The sequence below is a fragment of the Zosterops lateralis genome (genome assembly GCF_965231275.1).
Source record: "Zosterops lateralis genome assembly, chromosome: 32".
Lineage (NCBI taxonomy): Eukaryota > Metazoa > Chordata > Aves > Passeriformes > Zosteropidae > Zosterops > Zosterops lateralis.
In genome coordinates this window covers 39,061-53,695 of record NC_139792.1, presented here as the reverse complement: position 1 = coordinate 53,695, position 14,635 = coordinate 39,061, and the positions used below count along the sequence as shown (strand labels likewise).

At 52.5% G+C, this 14,635-nt stretch overlaps 2 long non-coding RNA genes across 2 annotated transcripts; both read left to right on the top strand.

Annotated features, from left to right (window-relative positions):
• The first annotated feature begins 517 nt into the window (after window positions 1–517).
• LOC310920855 lies at window positions 518–2,221 on the top strand. Its single transcript, XR_014592050.1, has 3 exons — window positions 518–579; window positions 1,114–1,206; window positions 2,133–2,221. It is a non-coding gene; the product is annotated as an uncharacterized lncRNA (long non-coding RNA).
• A 10,049-nt stretch (window positions 2,222–12,270) lies between these two features.
• LOC310920978 lies at window positions 12,271–14,245 on the top strand. Its single transcript, XR_014592070.1, has 3 exons — window positions 12,271–12,711; window positions 13,659–13,865; window positions 14,049–14,245. It is a non-coding gene; the product is annotated as an uncharacterized lncRNA (long non-coding RNA).
• Window positions 14,246–14,635: the final 390 nt, after the last annotated feature.

The following is a 14,635-nucleotide window of genomic DNA, read 5'->3' as shown; positions in this document are numbered from 1 at the left end:
TGGAGGGGGAGCGGGGAGGTGCCGTTTTTACGTTTGGAAAAGAGAGTAAAGGAGACTGGGGACCCCCCACAAAAATTCGGGAGATCCCTCCTGCAGCTGGGGATAACCACGGTCTTGGATTTGGGATGGGAAAGGAGATGCACCTGGGCCTCGGGGGAGGGCTCGGGTGCTGGTTTAGAGGCCAGAAAGGGGGGGAATAAGTGGGGACCTCCTCTGACAAATTTGGGATACTCCCATTTTGGATGTGGATGAACCATTTTGGGAGGGGAGACAGGAGAGTGGGGACCCCTCAAAAAAACCTGTGAGTCCCCCTGCCAGTATTGGATTTGGGGTGGGGGGTGAATTTTGAGGAAGGTTCCCAGGGCTCTGTCATTCTTTTGTGCCCCCTTCCCAAAATTAAAGGGGGGGGAGCAAAATGGGTGGGGGGCAGAGGATTTGGGGGGACCCTTGGTGGTTTTGGGGCCACTAGGTGACCTGCTCTTTGTGATCCCCCCCATCTGTGTTCCTCCATTCCCTCCCCAGATTTCGTGGACTGGGTCCAGAGCAGCTGTGGGACCCACTGAGACCCCCAAAGAGCAGGTGCAGGGAGAATTGAGGAATACAGGGTGATTTGGGGGGGCACACAGGGATTTGGGGTCACAGAGAAAGATTTGGGGGGACACAAAGTGATTTTGGGGGAAACAGGGATATTTGAGGGGGCACAGAGGGATTTGGGATCACATGGAAGGAGTTTAATGTTACACTGAGGGATTTGGGGGGATGCAGAGATTTTGAGGGGAACAGATGGGTTGGGTGGCAGAGAGGTTTTTGGAGGGATGAGACTTAGGGGGACACAAGGGGATTTGGGATCACTCTGAATAGTTTGGGGAGGGGGATAACACAGAAGGATTTGTGGGGAGGGTACAGAGAAATTGAGGGGGGCAAAAAGGGATTTTGGGGTCACAGGGAAGATTTTAGAGTCACACTGGGAAATTTGGGGGGCACAGCCAGAACCAAGATGCAAACAATGCTTTGGAACTGAGGGGGTGGGGTGTGGGTTTCTGCAGCTCGGGGGCGGGGGGGGGAGGTCTTTGGAGGTTCTGGGATGCTCAGGCCCCCCCCTTGATGCTGCAGCCCCGCCTGGAGCCCCCATGGAGCAGGACGAGCCAGACGTGGTGGAGCTGCAGGACTCGGATGAGGGGGACGTGGTCCGGAGGGTCTTCATTGGTGAGGGGGGACACCAAAAGTGGTGGTGGGGATTGGGGGTCTCCAGGTAACCCAGAAAGGGGGTGCAGGAAATTTTAGGGGTATCCAGACACTTTTGGGGAGGCTGCAGGCAAAAACTCCAGATGCACCAAGAAGGGGGTAGAGGTGTTTGGGAGGGGGTTCAAGGCACTTTTGGGGGTCTCCAGACACCACTGGAGGGGGCTTAGAGGCATTTAAGGGGAGCTCAAAACACTTTTGAGGGGGTTCCAGACCCTCCAAGAAGAGGGTATGGGGAATTTTGGGGGCCTTCAGGTACTTTTGGGGGGCTCCAGACACTCCAGGAGGGGGCACAGCCCCTTTTTGGGGTACAATGAACATTTGGGTAGGGGGTGCAGCCCCCTTCCGGGGAGCCCTGGACAAGAGGAGGGGAGCAAAGCCCCTTTTTGTGCGCCCTTTTGGGTCACAATAAATATTTGGGTTGGGGGTCCAGCCACTTTTTAGGGTACAATGAACATTTGGGGAGGGGGTCCACCTCCTTTTTGGGTGCAGTGAACATTTGGGTCGGGGGTCCCAGCCCCTTTTTGGATGCTGTGAACATTTGGGATGGGGGTCCAGCCCCTTTTGGATCACAGTGATTATTTGGTCAGTGGTGCAGCCCTTTTTGGGTCACAATGAACATTCGGGTCAGGGGTTCAACCCCTTTCTGGGACTCAATAAATATTTGAGGGGAAGGCCCAGCCCCTTTTTGTGTCACAACGAACATTTTGAGGAGGCTCCAGGTACCCTTTTAGGGTGCAATGAGCATTTGGGCAGGGAGGCCCAGCCCATTTTAGGGCTGCAATAAACATTTAAATCAGGCTTCCAGCCTCTTTTAGCATCCCAGCAAACATTTGGGTGGGGGGTCCAGCCCTTTCTGTGCTCTCATCCCTTCCCGTGCCCCCCTCTAGCTGACGACGGCATCGTGAGCGACGGCGAGGCCGAGGTGCTGCCGCACGAGATCATCCGCACGGTGATCCCGCACAGCCCCCTGCGCCCCCCACAGCCCCGCGGGACCCCCGCCCCGGCCCCAGGGGGCTCCGAGGAGGGCGGGGGGCGGCGGGGCGGGGGCCGCCAGCGCCCCTTCATCTGCAACGAGTGCGGCAAGAGCTTCAGCCACTGGTCCAAGCTGCTGCGGCACCAGCGCACGCACACGGGCGAGCGGCCCAGCACCTGTGGCGAGTGCGGCAAGAGCTTCTCGCAGAACTCGCACCTGGTGCAGCACCGCCGCACCCACACTGGGGAGAAGCCGTACAGGTGCGGCCACTGCGGCAAGAGCTTCTCCTGGAGCTCCAACCTCATCCAGCACCAGCGTATCCACACCGGGGAGCGCCCGTACGGCTGCGCCGAGTGCGGCAAGAGCTTCACGCAGAGCAAGAACCTCATCAAGCACCAGCGCACCCATGCCGGGCCGGGGGCGGCGCGGCCACGGCGCTGCGCCCACCCTGCGGGGGCTCCTGGGGCCCTAAAGGGGCCGCGGGTGGGGGGAGAGGACGAGGAGCCCACTGGAGGTGAAGGTGGCCACGGGCAGGAGCCGCTGATCTGCGTGGAGTGTGGGGAGAGCTTCTCCCGGAGCGCCGCGCTCAGGAGGCACCGCCGGGGACACCGCCCGCTCTTCGTGGCCTGAGGGAACATGGGGACCGTGGCACTGCCAGTTCTTCGTGGCCTGAGGGAACGTGGGGACCGTGGCACCGCCCGCTCTTCGTGCTCTGAAGGGACAACGTGGGGACAATTGCGCCGGGATGTGGGACAGCGCCTGCTGTTTGTGCCCTGAAGGGACGTGGGGACACTGTGGCGAGGGCACAGGGACAGGGGGACACTGCCCCCACACTGCTGGGAGCACCACCCGCTCTTTGTGCCCTGAGGGGACACAAGGACAGTGGCACCGGGACGTGGGGACACGTGGACAGTTGGGGCACCGCCCGGTCTTGGTGCTTTGAGGGGACACCGCGCTGGGGACACAGACAGTTGGACAATGCTCTGGCAGTGTCTGCTCTTAGTGCCCTGTGGGGACACACAGACAGTGGGCCACCCTGGAGGGGGACACAGGGACTGTGCCATGGACAGGGGACACAGGGAGTGTTTCATGGGCAGGACGTGGTGACAGCTGAGGTCACACAGGTGGTGCCACAGGTGAGGAGATGTGGTGACCTCAAGCTGGGAGACAGTGGGGGGCACCTGGACTGAGACAAGGACAGGACACGGTGACTCAAAGGGGGAGGACAAACGGACAGGACAGAGTGACACAGAGCTGATGTCCCCAAGCCCCACCCCATGCCCCCCTCGGTGCCCCTCGCTGTATCCAGTCGGTGCCACATCCCAGAGCTGTAAATAGGGGGAGGGGGGCAGGACACGAGGGTGGGACCCCCGGGGGTGGGAGGTGACACCAGGACACCCCTGTGGGGTGGGGAAGGGGCATGGAAGGGACTGGGCTGTGAATAAAGTTGTTTTGGGGGACCTGGGCGTTATTTTGGGGGGTGGGCAAAAATCCCCGAGGAGAAAATTTAGAGGGCTCAGGAGTTTGGGGTGTCTCAGTTCAGTCCCTGCAAAGCCCAAAAGGGACAGAGGGATCTTGGGGGGCAAAAAAAGGGGGGGTCTCAAAACTGGGAAGGGTATTGCAGGGAAGTCCCAAATGGGGAGTGATTCGGGGGGACCCCAAAACCGGGAAGGGTGGCGGAGGGGGCAAAAGAGGTCCCCCAAAAGAGGTAAGGGGGGAGAGGGATTGGGGGACCCCAAAAGCAGGAAGAAGGACATCACATGGAATGTGTGCAGCTGTGGCAGTTTCCCTAGACTGCTTAGATTCCACCCCCCCATACCCCAAATGCTTCCTCTTGAGACCCCCAGATCCCACTTGGAGCTATTTCTCCTTTATTCCAGGGACAGGTACAAAGCAAGGAAGGGGGTGTGGAGATTTTGGGGGGCTGCACCCCCCAGACGCCAACAAGATTTTGGGGTAGGGGTGCTACGCCTTGGCCCACTGGGACCACTGAGGAGCCGTCAGCTACTGCAGCTTCTGTGTCGTCATATTGAACACGGCAGGGGGAAGTGCCTCAGGGGGACACACAAACCAGTGAGAGAGGTTGAGGGAAACACAGGGGATAAGGGGGCCCCAAAGTGGGCAGGGGTCAGGGAAGAATGGGAGGACCCAGGAGCTCAGAGGGGACCCTCCTAAAATTGCCAACTGCGCAGGATTTCTCCCAAACGAAAACTGCCGAAACCTAGGACTCTGGCTGCCCTTGGAGTGAGAGACACCACCTCTGAACTAACATCAAGACACTGGGGGGGCTGAAATTATTTCGCAGGGAAAAGGGCCAACGTTCCCGTCCAGGGGCCTGTGGCCGGGGCTGGATTAGGGTTTGGCTCTGCCTCCTAGAACTGCGAGCAGCGCATTGCCCGTGGGGTTCCTCGGTGAGAGCGGCGTGGCGGGGCTGGCACAGAGCCGGCCGCCGGGATGCCTGCCGCTGCTGGCCGAAGGAAACGCCTCGGGAAATCGCAATGAAAGCGTGGGTTCGGCGGTGGAGTCCGGCTCTGGTTCAGGCAGACGAGTAGACACCTTTCCTAGGCAAAGATGCTCCAGCCATGCTGGGACAGGGCCCAGGTCAGACAATTGCGGGCAATGAACAGGCTCAAACAACTCCCACTGCAGGCACAGCTGGGCTCAGCCTCCTCCTGGATTGTGCCCAAAGCCTGGCCAGGGCTTCAGGAGCAATGCAGGAGCTGCCTTTGGCCCCACACCTCCCAACAGGGCCACAGGACTGATCTAAGGGCCCTGTCCGGCCTCTGAACACGGAAAGTTCAAGCTGTGTTACACCAATGAGCACAGACCTAGTCCAGAACACTAATGATCCTGGCTCTTTCACTACTGAGGGGCTGCAAACACAACATCTGGTTTGAAGGCTCACCCAGAGATCAGCTTTGGCTCAAGAAAGGCCTCAGGCCTTCAATAGGTCCCAAGCTGTTTGAACCTCGGAAGAAAGCTTGTTCCTATCTCCTGTGGAGCCACACTTCATCAAAAAGCCCTCAAGTGAACACCTGAGCAGCACTAGGGAATAAGAGGCCAAGGCACTTCTGACTCCCAGAGCTCCCCCAGGGCTGCCACTCACCTTTAGCCCTTGTCCTCGACAGCAAAGCAATCCCAGGGACAGAAATCCAGGCTCCTACTGCTCCTGGAAGGAGGCACCAGACAGCTCTGTGGTGGCTGAACACAGCAGCAAAACCAGGATGCTCTTCCTTGGGCAAAACCCAAGCCACTAAAAAGCCAGGAACACAGGACAACCCTGTGCCTCCACTGGGGCACATGGATCCAGCTCCACTGACACATGGACATTTGAGACAGGAATCCATAATCCTCTGTGAAATCAAATCACAACCCCAGAAGTTTTCCAGTTTGTGTCTGCAGCCCCTCACTTACCTTTCACAGGCTTCTGCCAAATGTTTGCAGATGCTTTGCTTCTATCCAAAAAGATCAATATTGCCTTATTCCAAGGGTACAAGAAGTCACATCAAATCACCTTGGTTACATGTTCCACATTAGAATCTCCTGTAAAAAGAAAGATATTTTTCTCTTCAGATCATTTCTTAAGCTCTCAAGAACACCAGGATCTCACCCGTACTCACAGACATTCTCTGAACACCATTTGCTGCTTCTCTCTCTGCCAGGGCACCAATGAGTTCTGGGTCAGCTCTTGTTCCATGCTGGGCAGTGACCTTCAGAGATAAAAGAAGCACCATTACTACACTGTTACTATGCTAATTACAGCCACAGGCATTAAACTTTCATTAAGGCAAAAGCTTCTGGACACACCCTGCTGGAGCTGATGGGTCCATTCCCTGCTCTGCTCGCACAAACCCTTCAGCCACGCTGCCAAACCCAGCACTGCTGCAGATCTGCAACAGAAAAGCAGTTCATTCACAGGGGGCTGCTCCAGACACACATTTCCCATCAGGTAACCTGGGCAGTTTATCCACAGGGAGCTTCCCCAAACACACATTTCCCACTACGTAACCCCTCCCTCAGCACCGACCCCGGTTCCCCCGGCCCCGATTCCCCCCGGCCCTGCCATCGGCCCCGGTCCCGATCCCCCCCGGTCCCGATCCCCCCTGGCCCCTTCTGTGGTAGATTTCTGTTCTATGTCTGAGAAATGGGATCTGTGCTGCAGCGGTGCTGTTGGGAAGAAGGTAAATCTGCTCCGGGGATCTGCGATAAAGGACTAAGTTGTAAGGAAGGGGCGTATTTATAAACGGTTTCCATACTTCACCGTAAAAATTCTCGGTGTTTGGGTTCAGCCTGGGCTTGTCAGCTAAGTCATAAACAAGCCAACTCAGCTCCTGAACTCTCAATGAACGTGTTAAACGTTAAACGTTCATTTCCACAGAAAGACAAGTTAGTAGTGATTCCAAAAGAAAAAATTGTAAATAAAGAGTAACGATTGCTGAGAGTAACGATTCCTAATTTCCTTAGGAATTATGCACTTCACACGTACAGAATTTAGGAGGAGGAATCCCCGTTCCAGCCTCGGGCACCTGCAGGAGAAGAGGGGTCCTTATCCACAGCAAGGGAAGCCCGGTGCCCCATCGTGTCAGCTGCAGACCATGAACCGTCCCGGGAATGAACAGCAAGTCCCCTCTGCCTCACCCTCGGACTGGGAGCAGCTGCAGGTGAGAGATGCCACAGGATGGGGAGGGGAGAGAGCAGCCCCAGGTGGAGCTGGGAACAGTGAGGGGGGACAGAGCAGCCCCAGGTGGAGCTGTCTCGGATAATAACGGTGCCGTTCAAGAGAGGAGCCTCAGCTCAGTTCGGTGCCGAGCTGTGAGGAGCTCAGTCCCGGTTCCTGGGTGCGGTTCGTGGAGCGGCGCTGAGAGTTTTCTCTGCGCCTGCAGGAGCACGTGGGTTTGGAGCATTTCCTCGGGGGGCGCCGAGGGACAAACCTTTGTGCCAAACAGCAGCAGGTAAAGCCAGCGTGGGTTTATGGGAGGGGAGGACTTTTTTCCTTTTCAGCCTCGTCTTGCCAGTCCCTCCCCGGTGCTCCCAGAAGAAAGAGGAGTTATGGAAAAGAAGGAGTTCAAATTGATTGAAGAAATTCCTCTTCCGTTGTCTGTGTTTAAACTGGTTGGGTAAACAGGTTGGGTAGAGTTGGATTTTTCTGTTTGGTGGTATTTATTGTTTAGCTTTATTCTGTTTGTAGTTGATGTGATGAGGGATATGTGGTGTATTTATTTCATGTTTGGTTTCATAGTTCACGTGTTGGCCAGAATATTTTTGAACTGAGTTTTGTTGCCGAATTGTTTTTGGAGGGATATTGTGTTTTCCAAGGGTATGTTTTCTGAGGTTTACAGTGATGTAATTGGCTGTGGTGTGAGGTATAGGGGAGGTTTTTATTTATTTAGTAGTGGCTTTTATGGTGAGCGTGTTGTGTTTGTTTTAGTGGGTTTGAGACAGCGTGAGGTAGTTAATTTTTTAGGGTTTCTTAATATTTATAATTAGATTATTGTTTGTTGTTTTCTAGGGGTTTATTTAGCCTGCTTGATTAGAGTATGTGTTTTATAGTTTTGGATAATTTAGGGGATATTGTTTGTAGTCTAATGGATCTTTTGGTTTTGTGTGTATTTATAGGTGGTCTGTTTGTTTTGATGGTTTTGAGGAATTATGGGTTTATTGAGTTAGGAGTAATTTGTTTTGGTGCTGTTAGTTTAAGTGTATTTGTGCTATTGTTATTTTTATAGTTTGATTTGTTTGTTGTTGTGGTTTAGGGGTAAACCTGGGAGGAAACTTTTGAATGGGGTTTTTTTTTTTTTTGGAAAGTAAACCTGAATGGTATCTCTCTTTTTAAATTGGTTTGGGAAAGAACTTCTTTGGAAAAAAATGGAAAAAACTATTTCTTTAACAAAGTGCTCACAAGCATAAAGAATGAATATCATAAAATAATAAAACTTTTTGTTATTTTGAGGTGAGATGGTAAATACAGAAAGTCTTTGCTGTGGATTGTAGCTCAGCTCCTTTGGTCTCTTATCAGCTGTTCTGATGTTGATAAAATGCTGAGGTCCAGGCCCCATGGGCTGCAGGTGCAGCTCTCGGTGCTTCTCTGGGTTTATCAGTCTGCAGCAGGTTTAAACAGTCCTAAGAAAAAGGAAAAAAAATCAGTGCAGGGAACTTCTCTGCCCTAGCTAGCTAAAACTAAGAGCCATCAGATCTGTGTGCTGCAGTCTGTCTGTGCCTCAGCTGAATATGCTGGAGAGGGAATGCAGAGGAGTGAACACTGTTTTCTTAAAACAAGCTGGGTGCTTTTTCTTTCCTTGCTTTGCTCTCAAAATCAGCCTCAAAGGTACAGAAGGCATTTTTGAAGTAGTTATTTTAAGTATTTGAGGGGTTTTGGTGCTTCAAGTATTTGTTTTGGAGGAAGTTTCTTGGTGTTCGGGATTTTCTGTTCCTTATTTGGTTAGAGGCAAGTCTTTAAGTTGAGGGGCTTCTGGGTGTATATTTTGGAGGTTTTTTGAGGAGAATGGACACATTTTGTGTTTTGTTTTCTAAAATGGATATATTTGTGTGGTCAGGGTCGTGGTGTTTCTGGTGTAACTCTAAGCCTCCATTATTGTTTGTGTGTTTCAGGTGGTCACTTGTATCACACTGAGATGTCCTCACTGACCTGCCAACAGCCCTGCTGAGATCATCCCTGGATGTTTGGTTTTCTTTATGGCACCTGACTAAGAGACAACAGCCCGGTGACAGCAGGAATTTCCCAGGCAGAGGTGGCCTTCCTTGGCACCTGATGTGGATTCTCATCCCTGGACATCCCAGAGATAAGTGAAGGGCTAAAAGCCACAGAGGGGATAAAAGTGGGGTGTGGGGTCAGGGGTCACTGGGAGGGATTTTTGGGTCAGGTTTGGAGATGGGGATGTCCAAGATGTGACCCCTTTAGGGCACGTGAAGGGAAGGTCTCACAGTGCTGAGGTGTGCAGGGCAGAGCAGTCCCAGGGCACGTCGTGTCACTTGTCTGTTGTGCACTCTGTGTCTGTTGTGTGTCCTGTGTGGTGTGTCTTTTGTCTTAACCCTTCAAGGGGTCTTTTGGAGACCCCAGGCATTGTTCTTAACATCTCCCTTTTCCTGGTGCTGATACCAGGCCAGGCATCAAACCCTTGACTGGGGAGCTCAGAGGCTCCTCAGAATCCATCTCTCTTCACAAGTGTCCAGGCTGATGCCTTTCCAGGTCTTGTTCTGAGCTGTATCCACAGCTGTGCACTGTCACCATTCTGGCAGATTAAGTCTTGTAGGAATGCAAAGCTAAGTGGAGGATTTTGACCGCAGGCTTCTCGGGCATCCGTCTTGGTAGTTCTTGGGATCAGTGACCCCGTTGGCATCTTCTTCCTGCAGGGTTCTCTGGGCCTGATCAGCTCCCCATGGGTCTTACCTCGGTCATCTCATTGCGAGTTCTCTCGGTCCTCAGGGTCATTCTTCTTGCTGAGATATTTCTGTCCCTGTTGTGTCCCCCCTTTTGTCCTGTCCTGTGTCACGGGTGTTGGTGTGTTTGGTCTGGAGCTGCTCTGCCTTGTTGCTTAGTCTGGGTGTAGGGGGAATGGGACAAGTCCTGGGGGCTTGAAATTTGTCATGTAGGGTGTAGTTGGACTGCAGTGGGTATTCCCAGGTTGACACAAAATGTCTGGAGCTGTTGAGTTCTGCAGCACTTTGATGTTTGTTCTGTCTTTCTTTCAGCTGCAGATGGATTAAATCCGCCCTCTTTTTTCCCCCGAGTATGTGGGAGGTTGACTCTCAGCAAGGAAGAAGTTGAGAAATGACCTCCCTGTCTGCTGGACGTGTGGATAGAATTGAGAGTGCAGTTAGCCAAAATCCTCTGTATTTTCTGCTAAATTAAAAACCTGAACAGAGAAAGCTGTGAACACTGTCGTGCCTGTTTTTTCCTTTCAGGTCCCGTTCTCCCCATGCACAGTATTACCAGCAGGAGCTTGATGTTGAGGTGTATTTCAGAGGCAGAGATAAAATAATATAGACATTTTATTTTGTAGCTCTTTGAACCTCCTTGTTTATTAGCCAAGAAATCCAAAAACAAACCCCCCCTCCCCCAAAGCACACAGAAAGCAAAAATATGCCCATATTATTTTAGTAAAGATTAAATATTTATCTCTTAGAAAACCAGGCTCATTCAATTCTAATTAACTGTGGTCCTGATGTGTTAGGTTAATGAATTCATATAGTTTAAAATGTGGGTAAAAATGTCAAGAAATAAATACGACTTGAAAAAAAATACAAATACAAAAGAATAAGAAAAGTATAAGTAATAAAAATAGAACTATAAAGTATGAAAGATAAGAGCAATAGATACACTATTGCTACACTATATTATTACTTCTTCCATATATTATAATATGTAAAATATACTTAATATAATGTACATGATATAATAGATAAATTGTAATGGTTATTAGAAATATCAAAATAAGAAATAGAAGTAATTTTGAAATACAGCCTAAAATGAAGGCTTTTTTGGATTCGGTTTGGTTGATGGCAGGGTTCTCGTAGTTGTTGTGGTTGGGGGTCTTTTGGGGCGTTTATTTTAGGGGATGTTTGGAAGGGGAATTTTGGCCACGTTCTTTTTTGCCTGCGCTCCCTGCGGCAGTGCTGCCACCGTGTGGACACAGACCGGTACTGCAGCCCCCCCCCGAGCCGATCTGTAAGGCAATGCTGCCATCCTGTGGATAAATGTCGGTACTGCAGCTCCCCTCCGAGCCGATCTGTAAGGCAATGCTGCCATCCTGTGGATAAATGTCGGTACTGCAGCTCCCCTCCGAGCCGATCTGTAAGGCAATGCTGCCATCCTGTGGATAAAAAGTGGTACTGCAGCTCCCCCCGAGCCGATCTGTAAGGCAATGCTGCCATCCTGTGGATAAAGATCAGTACTGCAACTCTCCCCCGCGCTAGGCCCGAGCGCTGTGCGACAGTGCTGCCATCCTGTGGACATACAGTGGTACTGCAATTCTCCCTCGTGCCGGTACGCGAGGTGCGCAGCAGCCCCGTTCTCTGAGCTCACGGGCAGTGTTGCCGCCCGAGCGCCAAAAGATCATGGCCAAAAAGGCGGGAAAAATGTGCAAGGACCCCGGACACGTGGCAGCCGGCGATCTGGGCGCGACCTGGACCACGGAGCCGCCCGGGAGCGATTTTTCCGCGGCGTACGCAGGTGCGCAGACACGGGATGGGGGCTGAGCGGCGCCACGGCAGTGTTTGGGCAGTGGATGTAGTGAGGCGCCTGTGCGAGCAGCCGAGAGGGACATTTGGGGGGGTGCCACAACCAAGATGGCGGCGCGGCTCGCGGCGCTTGACCTTCTAAAGATGGCGGCCAAAAGGGCGGGAATCAGAGAGGACCCCATGTTTGTCTTTCAGACTGCCTGCACAAAACCCCGACCACGGCGCCGCCTGGGGGCAATTTTCTGCGCCGATTCCAGGTGTAGGGACACGGGAGGTGGGTTCACCTGCGCCACGGCAGGGTTCAGGTTACTCATTTTAGTCAGGCGCCTGTGTTAGACACCGATGGGGGCCTTAAGTGTACCACAACAAAGATGGCGGCTCGACCGGACTTGGCTTCAGCCACAACTAAGATGGCGGCGGGGGAGGGGCGAAAGTGACGTAATGCTACTCGCATCCGAAAATAGCCGGGGGGGTGACGTAAATGACCGAGAGTTGCCGAACAGCCGAAAAGAGCCGACGGCTGACGGAAATCGCCGAGAGTTGCCGAACAGCCGAGAATTGCCGACAGCTGACGGAAATAGCCGAGAGTTGCCGAACAGCCGAGAATTGCCGACGGCTGACGGAAAAGACCGAGTTTCTCCGAACAGCCGAGAATTGCCGACTACTGACGGAAATGACCGAGTTTCTCCGAACAGCCGAGAATTGCCGACTACTGACGGAAATGACCGAGTTTCTCCGAACAGCCGAGAATTGCCGACTACTGACGGAAATGACCGAGTTTCTCCGAACAGCCGAGAATAGCCGACGGCTGACGGAAATCGCCGGGTTTCCCCGAACAGCCGAACCCAGCCGAGTTTCCCCGAACGTCGCACCCCTCAGCCGAACCGAACGAGCCGGGCGCAGTTCCGGGCCGGCCCCGGCCGGTGTCCGCCGTCACTGCCGCTTCCTCGGCGGGCCATTCGAAGGCGGTGTCGGGGCCGCTGCCGATCCCCCGGCGGGCGGGCGGGACACGCTGGCGCTGTGCCCGGAGCTGGAGCACTCGCTGTCGGCGCTGGAGCCGAGCCCGGTGGGTTCCCGGGGAAGGCGTTGAGGATAAGCCGGTAAAGGGCCCGTGTGGCCCCGAGAGCCCCCGGAACATTGATTTGGGGGGGTCTGTGCCAGCCGCTTATGCTCTAATGGAGTGGGATTTCTCACAAGGACACGCAGTGATGGACAAGGGGAAGGGCTTCATCAGGATGAAGGGAGGCTGAAACGACGCGGAAGGAACTCCACAACTAATCCGAGTTGTTAGAGCGGTATGTATTTATTGACGTGGGGAATAATTTTATCAAAGACACGCATACCCCGCAGGGGATTTGCCCCCTTTCTTATTTTCTGAGGTTTTACATATGCATGATATCTTACAGACTTTCTTCATACATATTTATTTTTTTATCTTGGTTATTTTCGTTTGATATGATAATTATTTTATGTTTTTCTGGGCAAGCTCAGTTTTTAGTGGTGGTGGTCTCCAGGCCGTGGTGGGGGTCATTTTTTTTTCATTTTTTCACCTTTATCTTTCTCATGTGTGCTTTGGCTTTTTTGGCACAATTTTAAGAGAACATATTGTTTTAGAGTCTGTGTTCTTTTCTTTATTTGTGCTCTTAATGCTGTTATTCTGTTGTTTAGGTTAGTTCTTGTAGTTCATTTTCTGATTGTGCCGAAGGTTTCATATTTGTAATGTTTAAATATATGCAAAAAAGTAATAAGCACAGTGTTACTAAATGCTATCTTATGTATTTTAAAATACTACTTGGAATATATTCTATTATACTTTATATGCTCTTTAATTTACTATAAAGGATTAGTTGTGATTTTTCAGTTTATGCCTCAGAGGCCGGTTTAGATTAAATATCAGGAAGGAATTGTTCCCTGGGAGGGCGGCGGGGCCCTGGCACAGGTTCCCCAGAGAAGCTGTGGCTGCCCCTGGATCTGGTGGAAGGTGTCCGTGCCCTGGGTGGGGCTGGAACGGGATGAGCTTTCCCTTCCACAATTCAGTGATTCTGGTGGTCTGGCTGAGCTCAGTCAGCCTGTGGGGCTGTTGCAATTTCAGGCTGGAAGTTGAGTGCTCGTAATTTACACAGTGTAAAGCAAGAATGAACGGTTAAAAAAATTCTGATGCATGATTTTTTTAATATAAAAAGCATGGAGAGAGGTGCTTCCTTTTATTTTCTTCTGATTCAATTGTATTTCTCACTTACAGCACAGTAGAAACCCTGTTCTGCTCTGGCTGCTGAAGGACACTGCAGCATCTCCAGGTGCACCTGAAGGCATCTCGACACCAAGAGAGATTTGTTCTGTTTCAGTATTGACTCTGTTGAAAGGTGAACGCAGAATGTCCACGGGTCACCCTGCCAGCTCCACTGGGCTCAGCAGGCATCGCAGGGAGGGTGCTCCTGTCATCTCTCTGGTGAGTCTGGAGGTGGGTTTTTCTGCTGCTCTGGGGCTGTGCTGGGACCCCTCAAATTCCAGTCAGAGGTGCTGGGCACTGCTGGGCCTTGGGGACACCACTGAGAGGCGGCTGCTTTGGTTTCTTAATACCTGGAAATCCATGGATTGCTGGGTGATTTCCATAAGTTCTCCTATTTTGTAGGAGCTGCAGGGTGAGGTCAGTATTCTGAGGGAGGCCCTGGCAAAGATGCCGAGGAGAAGGAACACGGAGCATCCGGGGGCTTCTCCCTCCTGAGTTTCTCCTGGAGCGTGCTGTGTGTCATGCTGGATGTTTAACCCGGCTTTGGGGTGTTCTCCTGCAGTCCCAGCTCCAACTGCTGCCCCTGAGCCGAGGCCTTGCTGTGTCCCAGCACTAAACCCGGCAGGTGGGTCCTGCTTTTCCAGCCCTTTAATCCCTCGGGCAATCCCAGATTCCCGGAGCTCCCCTGGGCCCAGCCTGGACTCGCTCCCTGGGAGCTGCACTTCAGTCTGCCTGAACCAAGGACCTCCTGTTTGAAACTTTATTCCTGCTGTTTTTCCTCTTGCAGGTAGTTGGCAAAAAAGGAGAGAGCCAGTGGGAAGTGGAGCCCCTGGAAGGCCTTATCCAGTTCCCTCTGACTCCTGGAGAAATGCCTGAGCATAACCAGAGACTGTCCATTTGATTTCCTGCCCTTTACAGTAAATCGTTGCTTTCAGCTGGTTTGTGTTCCTGGTGTCATCCTCCTCCTCCTCCTCCTCCATGGATTTGTC